The sequence below is a fragment of the Anastrepha ludens genome, chromosome X, assembly GCF_028408465.1.
Source record: "Anastrepha ludens isolate Willacy chromosome X, idAnaLude1.1, whole genome shotgun sequence".
NCBI lineage: Eukaryota > Metazoa > Arthropoda > Insecta > Diptera > Tephritidae > Anastrepha > Anastrepha ludens.
In genome coordinates this window covers 97,629,079-97,648,468 of record NC_071503.1, presented here as the reverse complement: position 1 = coordinate 97,648,468, position 19,390 = coordinate 97,629,079, and the positions used below count along the sequence as shown (strand labels likewise).

Below are 19,390 nucleotides of genomic sequence, written 5' to 3'. Positions count from 1 at the left end.
ACGCTCGCTAGAACCTTATAGGCGATATTTAGAAGACTAATCCCGCGGTAATTGGCACAAATTGCAGGATCGCCCTTCTTATGGATTGGGCAGAGCACACTTAAATTCCAATCGGCAGGCATGCTTTCATTCATTCTTGAATTACTTTTATGTTATTTGGAATGGGCTTTAATCCTTCACTTGTCAAAATATGACCTAGAAATTCTGTCTCTTTTTTTATAAAATTACATTATATTACTGTATTTTGTATTTTTTGTATTACTGTATTTTTAAATAAGCTTTCTCTAACACCATAAAAATATCCTTGATTGCTTTTATGTGTTCTTTTAGTGACGTACTGAATATTAATATATCATCCAGATATACCACGCAGGTTTTATTTATAAAATCTCTGAAGGTCTCATTCATTAGTCTCTGAAATGTTGCTGGAGCATGTTTTAGTCTCAAAGGCATTCTTATAAATTCGTACAACCGATGTGGCGTCACGAATGCTGTTTTTTACCTGTCTTTTTTTCTATTAAAATTTGATGATATCCCTTAGCTAGATCTAGGGTTGTGAAGTATTGTGCTCTTCCTAGCTTGTCCAGAATTGAGTCGATGTTTGGTAGTGGAAATTTATCATCTATTGTTATTTCATTTAATTTCCTGTAATCCACTACTATCCTGTACTTTTTTCTCCTGAATTATCTAACTTCTTTGGCAAAACTATTAATGGGCTCGCATATCGAGAGCAGCTCTTCCTAATTATTCCCTGCTCCTCCATTTCTTTAATTTGTCGTCTAACCTCTACTTCGTGTTGTGGTGGATACCGATATAGTTTAGCGTTTATCAGTGCATCCGTTGTTGTTCTGATTTCGTGTTTAATTTCTATTGTACTGGTCAGCTTGTCGCCTTCCTTAAAAAATAATTTCTTGAATCTATTCAATATGTCCTTTACTTCTCTGTATTCTTCTGTATTCAAATGGTTCAACTGAATTCTGTCCCAGTAAAAGTCTGATTCTTCCAGTGTGTAAACTTGGATGTTTTTATATGGGTTTACTGTAAAATTGGTTATTCTATTATTGAAGGATATGTGACCATCCTCTAGGTTTAGTACTGTTTTAAAGCAGTTCATTAAGTCAATGCCTATGATAAATTTGTATTTTCGCCCTTTCAATTTTGTCACCTTCCACCTGATTTTCGCATTTTCATTTACGTTGAATTCGTTAGGTGCGTCTGTTAGCACTTCATATCTTATTATATCCTTTCTATTTATTGTACTGATTTCAATTGGTTTTGTAAGTAATGTTTTCTTAAATTCATTCATTGTCTATTAAACTTATGTTTGCACCGGTATCTATTAGTGCATTATATTCTTTATTATTAATTGTTAACTTTACGTGGGGTAAGTAGTCTGAGGTTGTTCCCAAAAAAAATGATTTTGATTATTTGGGGTTTGTTTAAATTGACCTCCGTCGCATTTACATTCTTTTAGTTCAGAATTTTCTATTATTTCATTTAACTTATAGTTTTGTACATCATTTCTGGATTCCATGGGTGCGTTTAGGTCTTTCCTAGGTTGTTCCAAGCGATTTTGGCTGAAACATGAAACATTGTGATAATATACCGTTAGTTCATCTGACTTATATTTAATGTTTTGCACTTGAATTACTAACTCACTCACCGAATTCACCTTTAAATTGGCTATCATTCTGTATAGCTGATGTGGTTCTACGCTTGGCCTATGCCTCAGTTTTAACGTCTCCTTGATCTGTTGCCAGTTGTCCGGGTTGGGAATGTTTATGATGGTATCCTTCGCCTGCCCCTGGATGATTTTGTAAAATATTGTTCTTGAGGCTTCCTTCTTAATATTTTCATCTTGTATAGCTCATAGGCAGTTGGCAAGTGACTTATTGCCTTCAAAATGTTGTTTCTTGTACTGTTGTCCTGTATATGGTGTTGTTCCAGGTTTTGCTGTTGTTGCTGAAACTGGTGTGTTTGTTGTTGTAGGTCTAAGTATGCTTGGCGTAAGCGTTCTAATTGTTAATCCTTTCTGGTCAGTTCTTCGGCCACGCTTACGGATGCAATGTGAGCCTGTTCTTCCATTCTTCTCCGTTTGTCAAAGAATTGTTGCCTCTTGGAATACAGTTTTGAGAAAAAAAATATAATGGTATCTATTTGTTGTAAATATTCACTTCACTATAACAATTTTTTTTTTTTTTAGTAGGGTTCAAGTAGCATAAATGTTCACTGCACTATTATTTTCTATTTTAGTGGTGTTCAAGTAGCACAAATGTTCACTGCACTATTTTTTCTATTTTAGTTAACGTATTGTTCGTATCACTGGATCCTTTTTAACTCGTCAGGACCCTACCGACTGCGCCATTTACGTTTTTGCCGTTAACTCGACTTAAAAAAAAACTAAATTTGTTTCCTTTTTTATATTGTTTATTTATTAAACTCAGCAACTACTCCGATGAACGCGAGGAACAAGACTGACTTAAAACTATTTACATATGTGTTTTTATAGGGTAATTCAACATTGCATTTTCGTAATGGGAACGGAAATGCAATAAATGCGAATTTGACAATATTTGTTAAAATTTATTATTTTCTTAATTTTTCTTTAAGTTACTTTTTGAAACGGTTGCAATTGCTTTTACGGTATGGGAGCGGAAGTGCAACATATACAGATTTTATTATTTCATTTAAGGTTCAATCAAAGCTTACCTATGTGTACATATTTGCTTACTCGGTATATTTTACAATTCTGTTTTTCTTACTTGCTAAATTACATTGGTTTATTAAAATTGCTGGTTATGTTTTAATAAATGTTTATTCTCTGGAAATTTTATGAATTGCGACATGTGCCGGAAATTGATATTTGGTTACTGCTATTGTCAATTTTATTTAAAAATTCTTCGAATTTATCAGGTACATTGGCGATGAAATCAATATAACTGTTGTATATGTAACTCGCGCGAGGCAAGATGTGGTGGGCTCGTTTTATAAATGATCGAGCCAATAATAAGTATAATATTAAGTTAAAGAAATAATTGTAATTAATCTTAAGTTTGATTCAATTGATTTAAGATAAAAGTGGACGTGGATAAGTGGATAATATAATTCAAACTGCGATTCACCCCACTAAAGGACCCTCCAGAGAATTATAATGAAAAAATATAAATTAAATTTAAATTATTGAATTATATATAATATATATATATTATATATATATATATAATTGGCGCGTACACCCTTTTTGGGGGTTTGGCCGAGCCCCTGTGCCAGACGCAAACTCGCCATCTGTATCCAACACCCTCAACCAACTACTTATAGTCCATTTAACATGGATCAACTGACAAATTTAGTGACGGGACTTGTCAATGATATTTTGAGACAGCAAGGACCAAACTTAGTACATGCAGCCCCTAATCCAACTTAACTTTTGTAACATAACTGACGAGTCGATTGACGCAAATCACCTGAATAATATTGGTGAACTCGAGAGAATACCGGACGTAGTTAGATGGTTGGGGGAATTTTCCGGAAAACCAGAAAAATATACCACTTGAAAAAGGAGCGTAGATCGTATTCTCCAGATCTATGAGCCTCTCAGAAGAACGTCGAAGTATTATGGCATCCTTAATGTTATAAGGAATAAAGTAGTGGGCAACGCTGACATTGCCCTCGATTCCTATAACACATCATTGGACTGGAAGGCTATTTCAAGGTGCCTTACACTCCATTACGCCGATAAGCGAGATCTAGGCACCCTAGAGTATCAAATGACCTCTTTATTGCCGTGAAACCTCACTATTCAAAAGTTCCATCAACGCGTTTATTCCCATCTCTCCCTTATTCCGAACAAGCTTGAATGCATGAAAGTTGGTGCAGAATCTATGGCTATGGGATAAGGCCCTTTACACTATCATGAAAGGACTCAGGGCGACCTACCTAGACTTCTTGGTATGAGATCAGCTTTGTCTAAAACTAGAGAACCAAAACTTCCGTTCACACTACGCACTGGCTAGTAATAGCCAAAACAGGAAGGCTCACGACTTTCGACCACATCTCCCACCAAAAAAACCTGTTAACAAATTTTATCCCCAGTTGGCATTTATGCCAAGACCCAATATGAAAGAACAAAACATTCCGAATTATCACCGCCCTCAGGCTCCCATTAATAATTACTGCAATTACCAACCTTATCTCTAGGTCAGCCTTCTACTAAACCTCAGCTCCCTCGTCCAGAACCAATGGACGATGATAGGTCATTACATTCAAGAGCGCTTCATTATATAAACAGAGCACAAATGAATATCCCGCAGTATAACACCGAGCAATACTATAAACAAAACTGGACTCCCACTCCTCAATAGTATGAAGCCGCACTAACAGTTGAAGAAAACGGACAATCAGCTCAGACATACGCTGAAGGAAATTCACTTCCTGAAATACAAGGTCATATCGACATTCATTTTTTAGAATGAACAGTTCTTCGTTGCCTTACGTACATTGCAAAACGAAGAACGGTTAAATCCTTAAAATCCTTATTGATACTGGGTCAAGCAAAAATTACATCCCACTCTGCCATGTCAAAAAAAGATACGACTTTAAAATTTTTCGTACTCCGTACATTAAAATCATTTCACGGTGGTATATGAAACGACAGTCTTAAAGAGCTTCGTGCTACTATAAACATACATGACGACACCCTGACAATAGATGATGACATTAGAATTAAATTTAGACAGCAACTCTCCCCTACAGTTAATAAAATAGACATCAGAACTGACCATTTGACAGCCACACAAATAGAACATATACATTATTTAACTAAAAAGTACCCCAACCTTTTTACCGAAACGGACGAAAAACTAATATCTACCACTACCATGGTAGGAGACATCAGGACTTCCTCAAATACCCCAGTATATATGGCGGCCGCCGTAGCCGAATGGGATGGTTTGTGATTACCATTCGGAATTCACAGAGAGAACGTTGGTTCGAATCCCGGTGAAAAACCAAAATTAAGAAGAAAAATTTTCTAATAGCGGTCGCCCCTCGGCAAGCAATGGCAAACCTCCGAGTGTATTTCTGCTATGAAAAAGCTCCTCATAAAAATATCTGCCGTTCGCAGTCGGCTTGAAACTGTGGAACAACATCAAGACGTACACCACAAATAGGAGGAGGAACTCGGCGAAACACCCAAAAAAGAGTATACGCGCCAATTATATATATATATATATATATATTAAATACTACCCCTACCCTTTGGCAATGAGAAATTTTGTTAAGCAAATTATTAAAAGGTGGAATCATTAGACCATCGCGTTCACCTTCCAACTCACCCGTGTGGGTTGTACCCAAAAAACTAGACGCATCATCACAAAGAAATACAGATTAAAGCGAATTTAATACTTTGACAATAGCTGATAAATACCCCATCCCCGAAATCAACGAGGTAATTTCGCAGCTGAGAAATAAAAAATATTTTTCTGTCCTTGAATTGAGAAGTGGCTTCCATCAGATACCCTTGAAGGGATCCGATATCGAGAAGACGGCCTTTCGGTCAATAACGATAAATATGAATTCACGCCTTTTCCTTTCCGACGGAAAAATACTCCAGCAATCTTTCAAAGAGCGCTAGATGGTATCAGATCCGCACTGACATCCAAAGATGTAGTACTTTCATATCCCAATTTTAAGAAAGAATTTCCCCTTACCACATACGCTTCAAACTATGCTCCAGGTGTCGTACTTGAGCAATCTTGAAAACCTATAGCATTCATATCCAGAGCTCTCAATAAAACAGAGGAAAATTATGCCGCAAATGAACAAAAAAAAAAATGCTGGCAATACTTTGGGCTCTCATCTCCTAAAAACTACCTACTTGGATCCGCTTAAGGCGTAATCTTCACAGATCCCCAACTGCTCACCTTTGCACTAAGGAACAAAACCTACAATAGAAAAATGAAAAGGTAGAAGTGCATCCTCGAAGAATAAAACTACGAGATGAAGTATAAGCCTGGCAGAACAAACGTCGTCGCAGACGCGCTATTCAGACCGCCACAAATTGATATTTATACGCTTACAACTACAGACCATAGCAAGGAAAGCTCCTCCTACCTTCTTATTCCTGTCACTTAAGCCCCCAAAAATGCTTCCAAGAACTAATTCTCTTTATGATTGGGGACGAAGACAGCTATGCGTTCGAACTACGATTTCCAAGCTCTCACAGGCACACTATTACAATACAAAGTTATTCTGACCAAGGCATCATATATATTTTTAAACGCTACCTCGACCCAGCACTCGTCAACGGACTGTACACCACAGAAAGTCTCATGGGCGAATTCCAAAAGATATTCCCATTCCACCTTAATAATATGCGTTATACTCAAACTTTACTTAAGGATGTCAAGGATGTTCTGTCGTGCACAGAAATACGATAGACATCCAACAAAAACGCAGATCCAGCCGACCCCCATTCCACAGCGTCCAGGCGAAATAGTTCATATCGATATATATTCCACGGAAAAAAAACTAATTCTTACCGCCATTGAAACATTTTGTATATTAATTATGCCCAGGTGAAATCTCTATTTCATCCTTACTCAGAGATCAAATCTCCATTGACCTTTACACCACACCCGCTTACAGATTTCACAGTACACTTTCCGAAATCATGAGATGCCTGAAAGCAAATCAAACGGCGACAACATTTGAAGAACTTCTATTCAAATCACTAAAAGAATACAATTCCTCAATACATTCAACGACAAATAATAAACCAAAAAACACATTTTTTGGAAATAGAGTTTATAGTGACCCACAACAGTTAGACAGGATAACATTGCCTAATAATACGTTCACATATGCATTAATCACCTATAAATCCACCAAATTAATCTACCCATTCACATATGGCAGATTACCTGCAAAATCTACAATCAGCTGTCAATACTGCTTTGAGAGGTTTTTCTTCATAGAAATTATTTTGGTGGAATACTTCGGTGTTTTTGGTTTCTTTATGTATTTATTATTAGTGATATGAAGAAAATACAAGGAGAAGGAATACCTAATTTAATTGCGCAATTGGCTGCTAATAATAAACAGTTGGAGGAAATCCGTATGCGACGTTTACTGAGGTAGCAAAAAATGATGGCAGTAATAAGCATAGGAAATTCTATATTACATTACGGTCTTCCAACGTAAGCATGTCGTCACTAAAAATGTGTGAGTTAAAGGGATAAATACCTGCCCTTTTAAGCCCTTTTAGTATATTTTCTGTCGAGAATGACCTTTGGAAAGGATGATTCGTTAATTTTGTATTTATTGGTTTTCCGATGTTTAAAACATCGCTGAAGCTCTTTCGGCAAAGTTGTTTAAATGGGCCGAATATGGACACATCGAATAGTCCGTGAGCCAGGTGCTAATTTTTGTCAGTCATTTCCTCTCAGTCGATAATTCGTAAAATGCCTCAGATAGTTGCATTATGAAGCGTTGTGAACGTCAGCTGCGGCTCCGAGGGTGGGTTGAGCAGTTATAGCCACCCTCGCACGTAAAAAAAAAAAATATTTTTAGTCATTTCCTCCCGATTAAAACATTGATCAAATTAAAGTTAGACTAATATTTTGAAGAAATAAAATTGTCAGCTGATTATAAAGTGGTGGATTATACGTCAGCTGGTCACACAAATATAAAAAAAAAAATATTTTTTCAGTGATTTCCTCCCAAACGAAAATTTATCAGATGATAGTTTATGTATTGTTTTTAATAAATAAATAAGTCAGCTGGCTATATGTAGATGGAATGTGCGTCAGCTGATGCCCTGAAGGTGTAACGTAGGAGCTAGTCGGAAACATTTCTAGCCTAAGTAAATGTATCAGCTGACGAGTTTTCCCCCAACATACTGCCAGCTGATTTGTTTTTTTACTTACAGGATCATTTCAACAATCCGCACAAACATTTTTTTTCGGGAGGAAATGACGTCTTGAAGTTATTCAACATTACATTTAATGTGCAAACTGAAATGTATAATTTTATGGCAATGTTTCGATTAAATCAAATTTTTTATGGGAACTTTCCGATTCTTAAGAATAGAAATAAATAAATATTTTGTTAAGCAAATCAACTAATTTATAATTTTTCAGTACTTAAATTAATAATGTTTCAGATTTAATACAAAAAGTGACTTAATTATGTTTGGTACACCTAATTCTCTTTTTACACGAATTTTTTTTACACGAATTTGATTTAACACGAGTTAAAAAGAGAAAAAAAATTTTTTTTTACAAGAATTGTTTTGTTTTAACACGATTTTCAATATTTTATGAATTTTTCTTGAATCTCATAGAGCAAATCGGATTCATTGTTTGGGATTTTTGTTTTAGCATATCGGTTTAGGTTATTTGTTTAGGATATTAGAATATCAGCATGTAATCGCATCTATACAGAATGCGCGGCTTTGGGCTGTTATCGTGTACAGCTGTTGCTATAAAAATATGTGTATATGAGTGGGATTCCCCGAATTATGCATAGAGTAAAGACGTAATGTACTTTTTACGCAATTTAGTTTGGTTTTGAGAGTTGAAAAGAAAAGACGCTTAGTTGTTGCGAGTATTTAAAACATTATAAGTAAAATAAAGTTAGTGCTCATATAGATTTATTAACTCAATAACAGGTAAGCTTTAAATAATTTTCAAATCTTTGCATTATTAATATGAAAAATATTTTGGTAGCCTTAACACAATGTCACATAATTCACCTGTAATAAAAGCCAAGAGGAAGGCGATCAGTTTAGATACTAAAATTAAAATTTTAGATCAACTTACAACAGGACAAGGAGCAACGGCTGTAGGAAAGCATTTTGGTATTCATGAAGCTACCATAAGAACGATCAAGAAAAATGAAACTGCGATTAGAAAATCGGTATGTTCTGGAACGAAAATAAGTGCTAAATCATCGTCATACATAAGAGATGTTGTCAAAGAGAAGATGGAAAAAGCTTTGGTAATGTGGATTGAAGATAAATCACAAAAAAGAATACCAGTAGATGGAATTGCTATCAAGCAAACTGCATTAAGAATTTATAAACGTATTAAAGGAGTTGAGCCAGGCACTTCATCTCAGTCAAGACAACCCGAATTTTCTGCAAGTACAGGTTGGATGACAGGTTTTCTTAAACGACATGCTCTCCATAATGTAAAAATTAAGGGAGAAACTGCGTCTGCAGATGAATTGGCTGCCAAAAAATTTCCTGAAAAACTTAGAAAAATTATTGAAGATGGAGGATACACCCCAGATCAAGTTTGGAATGTAGATGAAAGTGGCCTCTTTTGGAAAAAAATGCCGAGCAGAACTTATGTTGCAAAATCGCAGAAAACTGCCGGTGGTTTAAAAGTAGCAAAGGACCGTGTAACATTGTTGTTTTGTTCCAATGCTTCAGGAGAACGTATGTTAAAACCACTGCTAGTAAATCGTGCTTTAAGACCACGCTCGATGAAAAGTGTAGATTTCAATAAACTGCCAATTCACTGGACAGCAAACAAAAAGGCATGGATGACCAGTGCAATCTTTACAAAATGGTTCCAGAAATACTTCATTTCAGAAGTTAGACGCTACATGAATGCAAAATGTCTAGAATTTAAAGTTCTTTTAATTCTAGACAATGCACCTTGCCATCCGCTCTTGGAGCACCCAAATGTGCAATTTTGCTATCTTCCGCCTAACACTACATCCTTAATACAACCGCTAGACCAAGGGATCATTGCTACTTTTAAAAAGTACTACATAAAACGTTCATTCCAATACGTGGTATTGATATGTGGAAAAAATTTTCTATTATGGACTGCATTAATCAAGTTGGGTTAGCGTTAGCTGACTTAAAGCCATCAACCTTGAACTCATGTTGGAAAAATATTTGGCCAGAATGTGTCAAAAGCAAAGATCCTGATCCTGTCATCCATAATAACGCTGTTTTTACTGACATCACAACGCTGGCACATACAATTGGTGGAGATGGATTCGATGATCTATCATTTGCCGATAGAGAGGAATTATTAGCTGATAAAAGCTTGAGCGAAAATGAAATTATAGACCTCACCCTTGAGACTCATCAAGACAGAGAACATAGCGATAATGACGAAGAAGATCCTCCCATTTTAAATGCAACTCTAATTAAAGAAGGTCTTGATCTTGCCAGAAAATTAGGTAATCATTTTCAATAACATGATCCTGATGAGGAACGAGCTGCAAAATTTCAACGTGAACTGAAATCATTAATGGCATCTTACAGGGAACTTTATAAAGGTTTATCACGAAATCAAACACAATCTTTAATGACTGATTTCCTTCTAAAAACTACTGAATTATCAACACAGGAGCCTAGAGATGATAATCCAGAAACAATTTCACAAGATGATGAACAAAATAATTCTAGTGATGGCAGTGATATTCTAGTCTTACGCAAACGTATGCGTTTATTGTCAGAAAGTGACAATGCATAAAAGTTTTTTATGTTTATATTATTTTTACTTGTTTTATATTAATGAATTTCAGATATTATTTTCTTTTTTTCAAAGTATAATTTATTTCTTATAACATATTTAAAGAATTAAAATGTGTAAATACGAAATAAATTCTTTAGTGAACTCTAAAAAGAATTTTTTAGTATTGTTTTCACCAAATTCTCTTTCTACACGAATTCTTTGGGAACGTATCTATCGTGTAAAAAGAGAATTAGGTGTAATTTAATCATTTTCATTTTCGCTACTGCTCATCTCACTTTCTTCTCTTTCTGACTCACTGTCAGAGTCGCTGTCAGAGCTGTTTTCCACCATGTCTTCATTATCTTCATCTGTTTAAAAATACAAAAACTAATTTAGGATACATGTTTAAAAAAAAAATAAAATTAAAAAAAAATTCTTACCTTCTTCTGCTTGAGTTATTTGATCAATGGATGTTGGTAACTGAGTACCAGAAAACCACATGAATTCATATCTGTTATTTATTTCTACCCAGCCATAGTCAGAAGGCTCATTGACAGTTGGTACTTTCAGGTGTGCTTGAGACCAAATTTCCGAAATATAACACGTCCTTAGAAAATGATTATATAATTCCGTTTTGCACGGCGGAAGAGATGAGCCATCAATACCTTTCTTAGGTAATCGAAACGAATTGTCATTATCAAGAAATTTGTATGTCTTTTGAAACAATGCTACTCTCGCCTCATTTATAAACTTTAATCGTTTCAAACCATATAGGTACATTACATACAAACTCTTGTATTATGTCAAAAAAGTCAAGTCTCTTCTCAGATGGTTGTGACAATTGGATGAAACATTCAGTGAATTCTTTAGATTTTGACATTATTGAAAATGGGCGGTTTTTGCCCTTTTTAAAAAAGGCCGGGTTGTAATCGCATCCTGTGAATGCGTGAAATGCAGGAAGCGCTGCACTTAAATTTACTCCTAATGCTTTATGTAATTCTGTTATGTTGATAAATCTTTGATTTTTTCCGACGCCGATTTACATACAAATTTGGATATCTTCTGCAGTATTACCCATATTGGCTAACATAATTATTAATACGTCAGTATCCGAGCAACGACTCGCAATACTTTTTTTGAAATGTTTCCAATTTGTGCAAACAGAGAAAAAGTCATTATCATTGCCATTGATAGATACATTTTCCCATCGGCTAAAGACACTGAGCATAAACTCCGAGGCATGGAACAAGTAAGGGTAAGGCTTTCTCAAGTGGGCCACAAAATTACCAAAGTGAAAATTTTGGGATGAAATTCAGCCAGGACTGAGTTCTATCATCCAAAAGCACACTCAGAAAATTTTGTTGTAAAATTCTAAATAGTTTTTTTTTTTATTAACTATCGAAGTTTTTTGCAGCGCGAAAAGTAAGTATCCGATTACAACGATTTTTCAACTACAGACTGATAAAGGATGATATTTTCCAAAAACGTTATTTTTGTTCCGAAACTTGATGTTTTTTTGTTGTAAATAATTTTTTTTTAATAAACAATTAAAAATTTAACTAATTTCTGCGCCTCTGGGATGAAAATTTTTTAAGGATATTAACGTAATAAACATCTGTGCATTTAAGTATGGAAAAAAATGCGTGCAATTCGAAAAGGATTAACTACAATTAATTTTTTTGTGCTAGAATGCGCGCTTCGACTTACGCGGACGCGCACGAACACACAAACGGCGACTTGCGGGCGGCTTGCGAAAAACCGTGTTTCGGACACGTCTCAACGCGATATGCTTCCGCAAGATCAGTTTTGCCGACTTTTCCAATACTGGTGTTTACTTGTTTTTAAAGATTGGCCATACAAATAATTTACGTATAACAGAATTTGCGCTTTGACTGTCGCGGAAATGCGTAATGATAATTAAATCAAATGTATTCAAAGGAATGTATAAGCTGTCATGCAAGGTTTCATATATACTTCTTTATTACTAACGTTTATGTTTACATATCAGATCTATACATTACAAGTTCAGTCAGCAAATGCCCTTAAAATTTCTCGCTGAAAAACGACAACAATTCACGGACGGACACAAAAAGTGAAACAGATATAGAAAGTTATACAGATATCGCATATTCATTTGTTATTTGGAGAAAAAATGAAAATCATTCACGCTTTTTACACTTTTCATGTAGTTTGTTTTTACATTATGGGTATAATTTTAGATTGATCGTGGGCTGAAAATATTTTGCACTCGATGGAATGGTGGGGGGTCATTTTTCCCAAAATCACTTTCCCAAAAAAATTTTTTCCCAAATTTTTTTTTCCCAAAAAATAATTTTCCCAATATTTTTTTTCCCAAAAATATTTTTTCCCGCTTTATTGTTTTTTCCCGAATGCATGTTTTCCCAAAATAACTTTTTTCCAATAGATAGCTTTCCCGAACAAATACTACTGAAATTAATTTTTATTATTCTACTATTTCACATTTTTCGACGATTCCGACAATATGAGTGTATATAATAATCAAAAATCTTATACTTAAGTAATCGAAAAAGATTCGAAAAAGTTTTTCAATATACATTTTTCAATTCGGATAAAAAGACAAGGTAACGAATGTATCCAACTTCACTCATATAAACAAGTTTTTTCACGTCATTCTTTTCGTGTCAAAATTTCATGAGCCAAAATTTGCTGCCTAAAGTCAAAATTTCTAATTATGGCGGAATTAATTGAATGCAAAAAATCATTTCTTTTCAAATAATAAAAAATGTACTCGCCCATTCATTGCAAATGTATATGCGATATTTTACAGACGAACGATATTTTGGGAAAAATATTTTATGGGAAAATTTATTGGGAAATTTTTAGTTTGGGAAAAATGGCATTGGGAAAATTATTTTTTGGGAAAAAAAAATTTGCGAAAAAATTTTTTTGGGAAAGTGATTTTGGGAAAATTGTACCCCAATCGATGGAATTTTTACCTTTTGGAATAAAAGAATGGAACTGCCTCGTATTTTTCAAAGTTTGCGCTTTGGAATAGCGATTTTTCAACTTAATAGAGTGATTTTCATGTTCTTGTATATTACAGTAATCAAAATTTATTTTCTTAGAATTGACTTTTGCCTAATCATACAACTGTTTCGGTCCCGTAATTTTCACCGGGATTTTATCTCGCAAGCTTGCATGGTACGCATCTCTCTTTTTAGCACCACCAATACCATCGCAGGCACCTTCCCCATGTGCAGAGGCAAAAAAGTGCCACTCGGCATCGATGCCAAAATCCTTTTTGTGAAATAGTAAATTTATAAAATTGTACTTAGTTTTGTACTGTGAGGCCGCCCCGTCGGAAAAATAATAGATTTTCTTCACATTTCGTTTAACAAACTGTTTAATCAAATATTGAGTCAATTTAGAATTGAACAAATTGACTGCGGAACTGTCATGTTCCAATGCTTCAGAAATTATCACAAAATTCTTATGCTGTTCTACGCCGTTTTCTTTGTAATGCACAACGTAAGGATTGTTGCCTGCGTTGTGTTCCAGTATTCTGATTGCACAGAATTTTGAACACGACATGCGTAATTTTCGGAGAAATCAAGGCAAACGACGTATTCTTTTTCGATCACATTCTTTTTAATATCGCCGAAATACTGTGCTTGTGATTTCGCGAGAAAATCATGTTTTAAAACAAATTTTTTTAGTAAATTATTGATATTATCAATTTTTATTTCGTTATCAACAGCCGCACAAGTGAAATTAGGATCTTCTTGTTGATTATCTTCAGTAGTAATAATTTCGTTAGGGAAATTTTCAACGGGATTCGGAGGATCATTTTCGAAAGTTAGGCCAACCTGTAAATGATGCATTTATAATTATAAGTACACTTAATACGGTATTTGAACAAGTATGTGGAACATACAATAGGGGAGACGTGAACTTTTCCTTGGTATAAAGATGTCCTGCAAGAACGTCACACAAATTGTCCACCTATTTCACTAAATTTCGCATTTTGGTCACTTATTCGGACTAGATTTGTGTGAACACGACTATGGTTTTGTTTTCCGAAAGGGTTACAACAACGATTTGCATGTGGCATTATATTAGTCTATACTTAGTTTTGTACACATTAACGTACGCGATTTACATAATATCACAGTTTTTATTATCACCGAAACACATCACCCCAGCAGTCGGAAGGAGACTAGACACAATTAATGACAATGTCGGCAAAACTGATCTTACGGAAGCATATCGCGTTGAGACGTGTCCGAAACACGGTTTTTCGCAAGCCGCCCGCAAGTCGCCGTTTGTGTGTTCGTGCGCGTCCGCGTAAGTCGAAGCGCGCATTCTAGCACAAAAAAATTAATTGTAATTAATCCTTTTCGAATTGCACGCATTTTTTTCCATACTTAAATGCACAGATGTTTATTACGTTAATATCCTTAAAAAATTTTCATCCCGAAGGCGCAGAAATTAGTTAAATTTTTAATTGTTTATTAAAAAAAAATTATTTACAACAAAAAAACATCAAGTTTCGGAACAAAAATAACGTTTTTGGAAAATATCATCCTTTATCAGTCTGCAGTTGAAAAATCGTTGTAATCGGATACTTACTTTTCGCGCTGCAAAAAACTTCGATAGTTAATAAAAAAAAAAACTATTTAGAATTTTACAACAAAATTTTCTGAGTGTGCTTTTGGATGATAGAACTCAGTCCTGGCTGAATTTCATCCCAAAATATTCACTTTGGTAATTTTGTGGCCCACTTGAGAAAGCCTTACCCTTACTTGTTCCATGCCTCGGAGTTTATGCTCAGTGTCTTTAGCCGATGGGAAAATGTATCTATCAATGGCAATGATAATGACTTTTTCTCTGTTTGCACAAATTGCAAAAATTGGAAACATTTCAAAAAAAGTATTGCGAGTCGTTGCTCGGATACTGACGTATTAATAATTATGTTAGCCAATATGGGTAATACTGCAGAAGATATCCAAATTTGTATGTAAATCGGCGTCGGAAAAAATCAAAGATTTATCAACATAACAGAATTACAGCGCTTCCTGCATTTCACGCATTCACAGGATGCGATTACAACCCGGCCTTTTTTAAAAAGGGCAAAAACCGCCCATTTTCAATAATGTCAAAATCTAAAGAATTCACTGAATGTTTCATCCAATTGTCACAACCATCTGAGAAGAGACTTGACTTTTTTGACATAATACAAGAGTTTGTATGTAATGTACCTATATGGTTTGAAACGATTAAAGTTTATAAATGAGGCGAGAGTAGCATTGTTTCAAAAGACATACAAATTTCTTGATAATGACAATTCGTTTCGATTACCTAAGAAAGGTATTGATGGCTCATCTCTTCCGCCGTGCAAAACGGAATTATATAATCATTTTCTAAGGACGTGTTATATTTCGGAAATTTGGTCTCAAGCACACCTGAAAGTACCAACTGTCAATGAGCCTTCTGACTATGGCTGGGTAGAAATAAATAACAGATATGAATTCATGTGGTTTTCTGGTACTCAGTTACCAACATCCATTGATCAAATAACTCAAGCAGAAGAAGGTAAGAATTTTTTTTTAATTTTATTTTTTTTTAAACATGTATCCTAAATTAGTTTTTGTATTTTTAAACAGATGAAGATAATGAAGACATGGTGGAAAACAGCTCTGACAGCGACTCTGACAGTGAGTCAGAAAGAGAAGAAAGTGAGATGAGCAGTAGCGAAAATGAAAATGATTAAATTACACCTAATTCTCTTTTTACACGATAGATACGTTCCCAAAGAATTCGTGTAAAAAGAGAATTTGGTGAAAACAATACTAAAAAATTATTTTTAGAGTTCACTAAAGAATTTATTTCGTGTTTACACATTTTAATTCTTTAAATATATTATAAGAAATAAATTATGCTTTGAAAAAAAGAAAATAATATCTGAAATTCATTAATATAAAACAAGTAAAAATAATATAAACATAAAAAACTTGTATGCATTGTCACTTTCTGACAATAAACGCATACGTTTGCGTAAGACTAGAATATCACTGCCATCACTAGAATTATTTTGTTCATCATCTTGTGAAATTGTTTCTGGATTATCATCTCTAGGCTCCTGTGTTGATAATTCAGTAGTTTTTAGAAGGAAATCAGTCATTAAAGATTGTGTTTGATTTCGTGATAAACCTTTATAAAGTTCCCTGTAAGATGCCATTAATGATTTCAGTTCACGTTGAAATTTTGCAGCTCGTTCCTCATCAGGATCATGTTATTGAAAATGATTACCTAATTTTCTGGCAAGATCAAGACCTTCTTTAATTAGAGTTGCATTTAAAATGGGAGGATCTTCTTCGTCATTATCGCTATGTTCTCTGTCTTGATGAGTCTCAAGGGTGAGGTCTATAATTTCATTTTCGCTCAAGCTTTTATCAGCTAATAATTCCTCTCTATCGGCAAATGATAGATCATCGAATCCATCTCCACCAATTGTATGTGCCAGCATTGTGATGTCAGTAAAAACAGCGTTATTATGGATGACAGGATCAGGATCTTTGCTTTTGACACATTCTGGCCAAATATTTTTCCAACATGAGTTCAAGGTTGATGGCTTTAAGTCAGCTAACGCTAACCCAACTTGATTAATGCAGTCCATAATAGAAAATTTTTTCCACATATCAATACCACGTATTGGAATGAACGTTTTATGTAGTACTTTTTAAAAGTAGCAATGATCCCTTGGTCTAGCGGTTGTATTAAGGATGTAGTGTTAGGCGGAAGATAGCAAAATTGCACATTTGGGTGCTCCAAGAGCGGATGGCAAGGTGCATTGTCTAGAATTAAAAGAACTTTAAATTCTAGACATTTTGCATTCATGTAGCGTCTAACTTCTGAAATGAAGTATTTCTGGAACCATTTTGTAAAGATTGCACTGGTCATCCATGCCTTTTTGTTTGCTGTCCAGTGAATTGGCAGTTTATTGAAATCTACACTTTTCATCGAGCGTGGTCTTAAAGCACGATTTACTAGCAGTGGTTTTAACATACGTTCTCCTGAAGCATTGGAACAAAACAACAATGTTACACGGTCCTTTGCTACTTTTAAACCACCGGCAGTTTTCTGCGATTTTGCAACATAAGTTCTGCTCGGCATTTTTTTCCAAAAGAGGCCACTTTCATCTACATTCCAAACTTGATCTGGGGTGTATCCTCCATCTTCAATAATTTTTCTAAGTTTTTCAGGAAATTTTTTGGCAGCCAATTCATCTGCAGACGCAGTTTCTCCCTTAATTTTTACATTATGGAGAGCATGTCGTTTAAGAAAACCTGTCATCCAACCTGTACTTGCAGAAAATTCGGGTTGTCTTGACTGAGATGAAGTGCCTGGCTCAACTCCTTTAATACGTTTATAAATTCTTAATGCAGTTTGCTTGATAGCAATTCCATCTACTGGTATTCTTTTTTGTGATTTATCTTCAATCCACATTACCAAAGCTTTTTCCATCTTCTCTTTGACAACATCTCTTATGTATGACGATGATTTAGCACTTATTTTCGTTCCAGAACATACCGATTTTCTAATCGCAGTTTCATTTTTCTTGATCGTTCTTATGGTAGCTTCATGAATACCAAAATGCTTTCCTACAGCCGTTGCTCCTTGTCCTGTTGTAAGTTGATCTAAAATTTTAATTTTAGTATCTAAACTGATCGCCTTCCTCTTGGCTTTTATTACAGGTGAATTATGTGACATTCTGTTAAGGCTACCAAAATATTTTTCATATTAATAATGCAAAGATTTGAAAATTATTTAAAGCTTACCTGTTATTGAGTTAATAAATCTATATGAGCACTAACTTTATTTTACTTATAATGTTTTAAATACTCACAACAACTAAGCGTCTTTTCTTTTCAACTCTCAAAACCAAACTAAATTGCGTAAAAAGTACATTACGTCTTTACTCTATGCATAATTCGGGGAATCCCACTCATATACACATATTTTTATAGCAACAGCTGTACACGATAAAAGCCCAAAGCCACGCAACCTGTATAGATGCGATTACATGCTGATATTCTAAGATCCTAAACAAATAACCTAAACCGATATGCTAAAACAAAAATCCCAAACAATGAATCCGATTTGCTCTATGAGATTCAAGAAAAATTCATAAAATATTGAAAATCGTGTTAAAACAAAACAATTCTTGTAAAAAAAAATTTTTTTTCTCTTTTTAACTCGTGTTAAATCAAATTCGTGTAAAAAAAATTCGTGTAAAAAGAGAATTAGGTGTACCAAACATAATTAAGTCACTTTTTGTATTAAATCTGAAACATTATTAATTTAAGTACTGAAAAATTATAAATTAGTTGATTTGCTTAACAAAATATTTATTTATTTCTATTCTTAAGAATCGGAAAGTTCCCATAAAAAATTTGATTTAATCGAAACATTGCCATAAAATTATACATTTCAGTTTGCACATTAAATGTAATGTTGAATAACTTCAAGACGTCATTTCCTCCCGAAAAAAAATGTTTGTGCGGATTGTTGAAATGATCCTGTAAGTAAAAAAACAAATCAGCTGGCAGTATGTTGGGGGAAAACTCGTCAGCTGATACATTTACTTAGGCTAGAAATGTTTCCGACTAGCTCCTACGTTACACCTTCAGGGCATCAGCTGACGCACATTCCATCTACATATAGCCAGCTGACTTATTTATTTATTAAAAACAATACATAAACTATCATCTGATAAATTTTCGTTTGGGGGGAAATGACAGAAAAAATATTTTTTTTTTTTATATTTGTGTGACCAGCTGACGTATAATCCACCACTTTATAATCAGCAGACAATTTTATTTCTTCAAAATATTAGTCTAACTTTTATTTGATCAATGTTTTAATCGGGAGGA

The 19,390-nt window shown here is 34.4% G+C and overlaps 1 protein-coding gene across 1 annotated transcript in view; it reads left to right on the top strand.

The window, feature by feature from the left end:
• The window catches only part of LOC128870493 (muscle calcium channel subunit alpha-1-like), a 139,662-nt gene that overhangs the window by 86,284 nt on the left and 33,988 nt on the right, over positions 1 to 19,390 (top strand). The gene's annotated exons all lie outside the window — the stretch shown is intronic.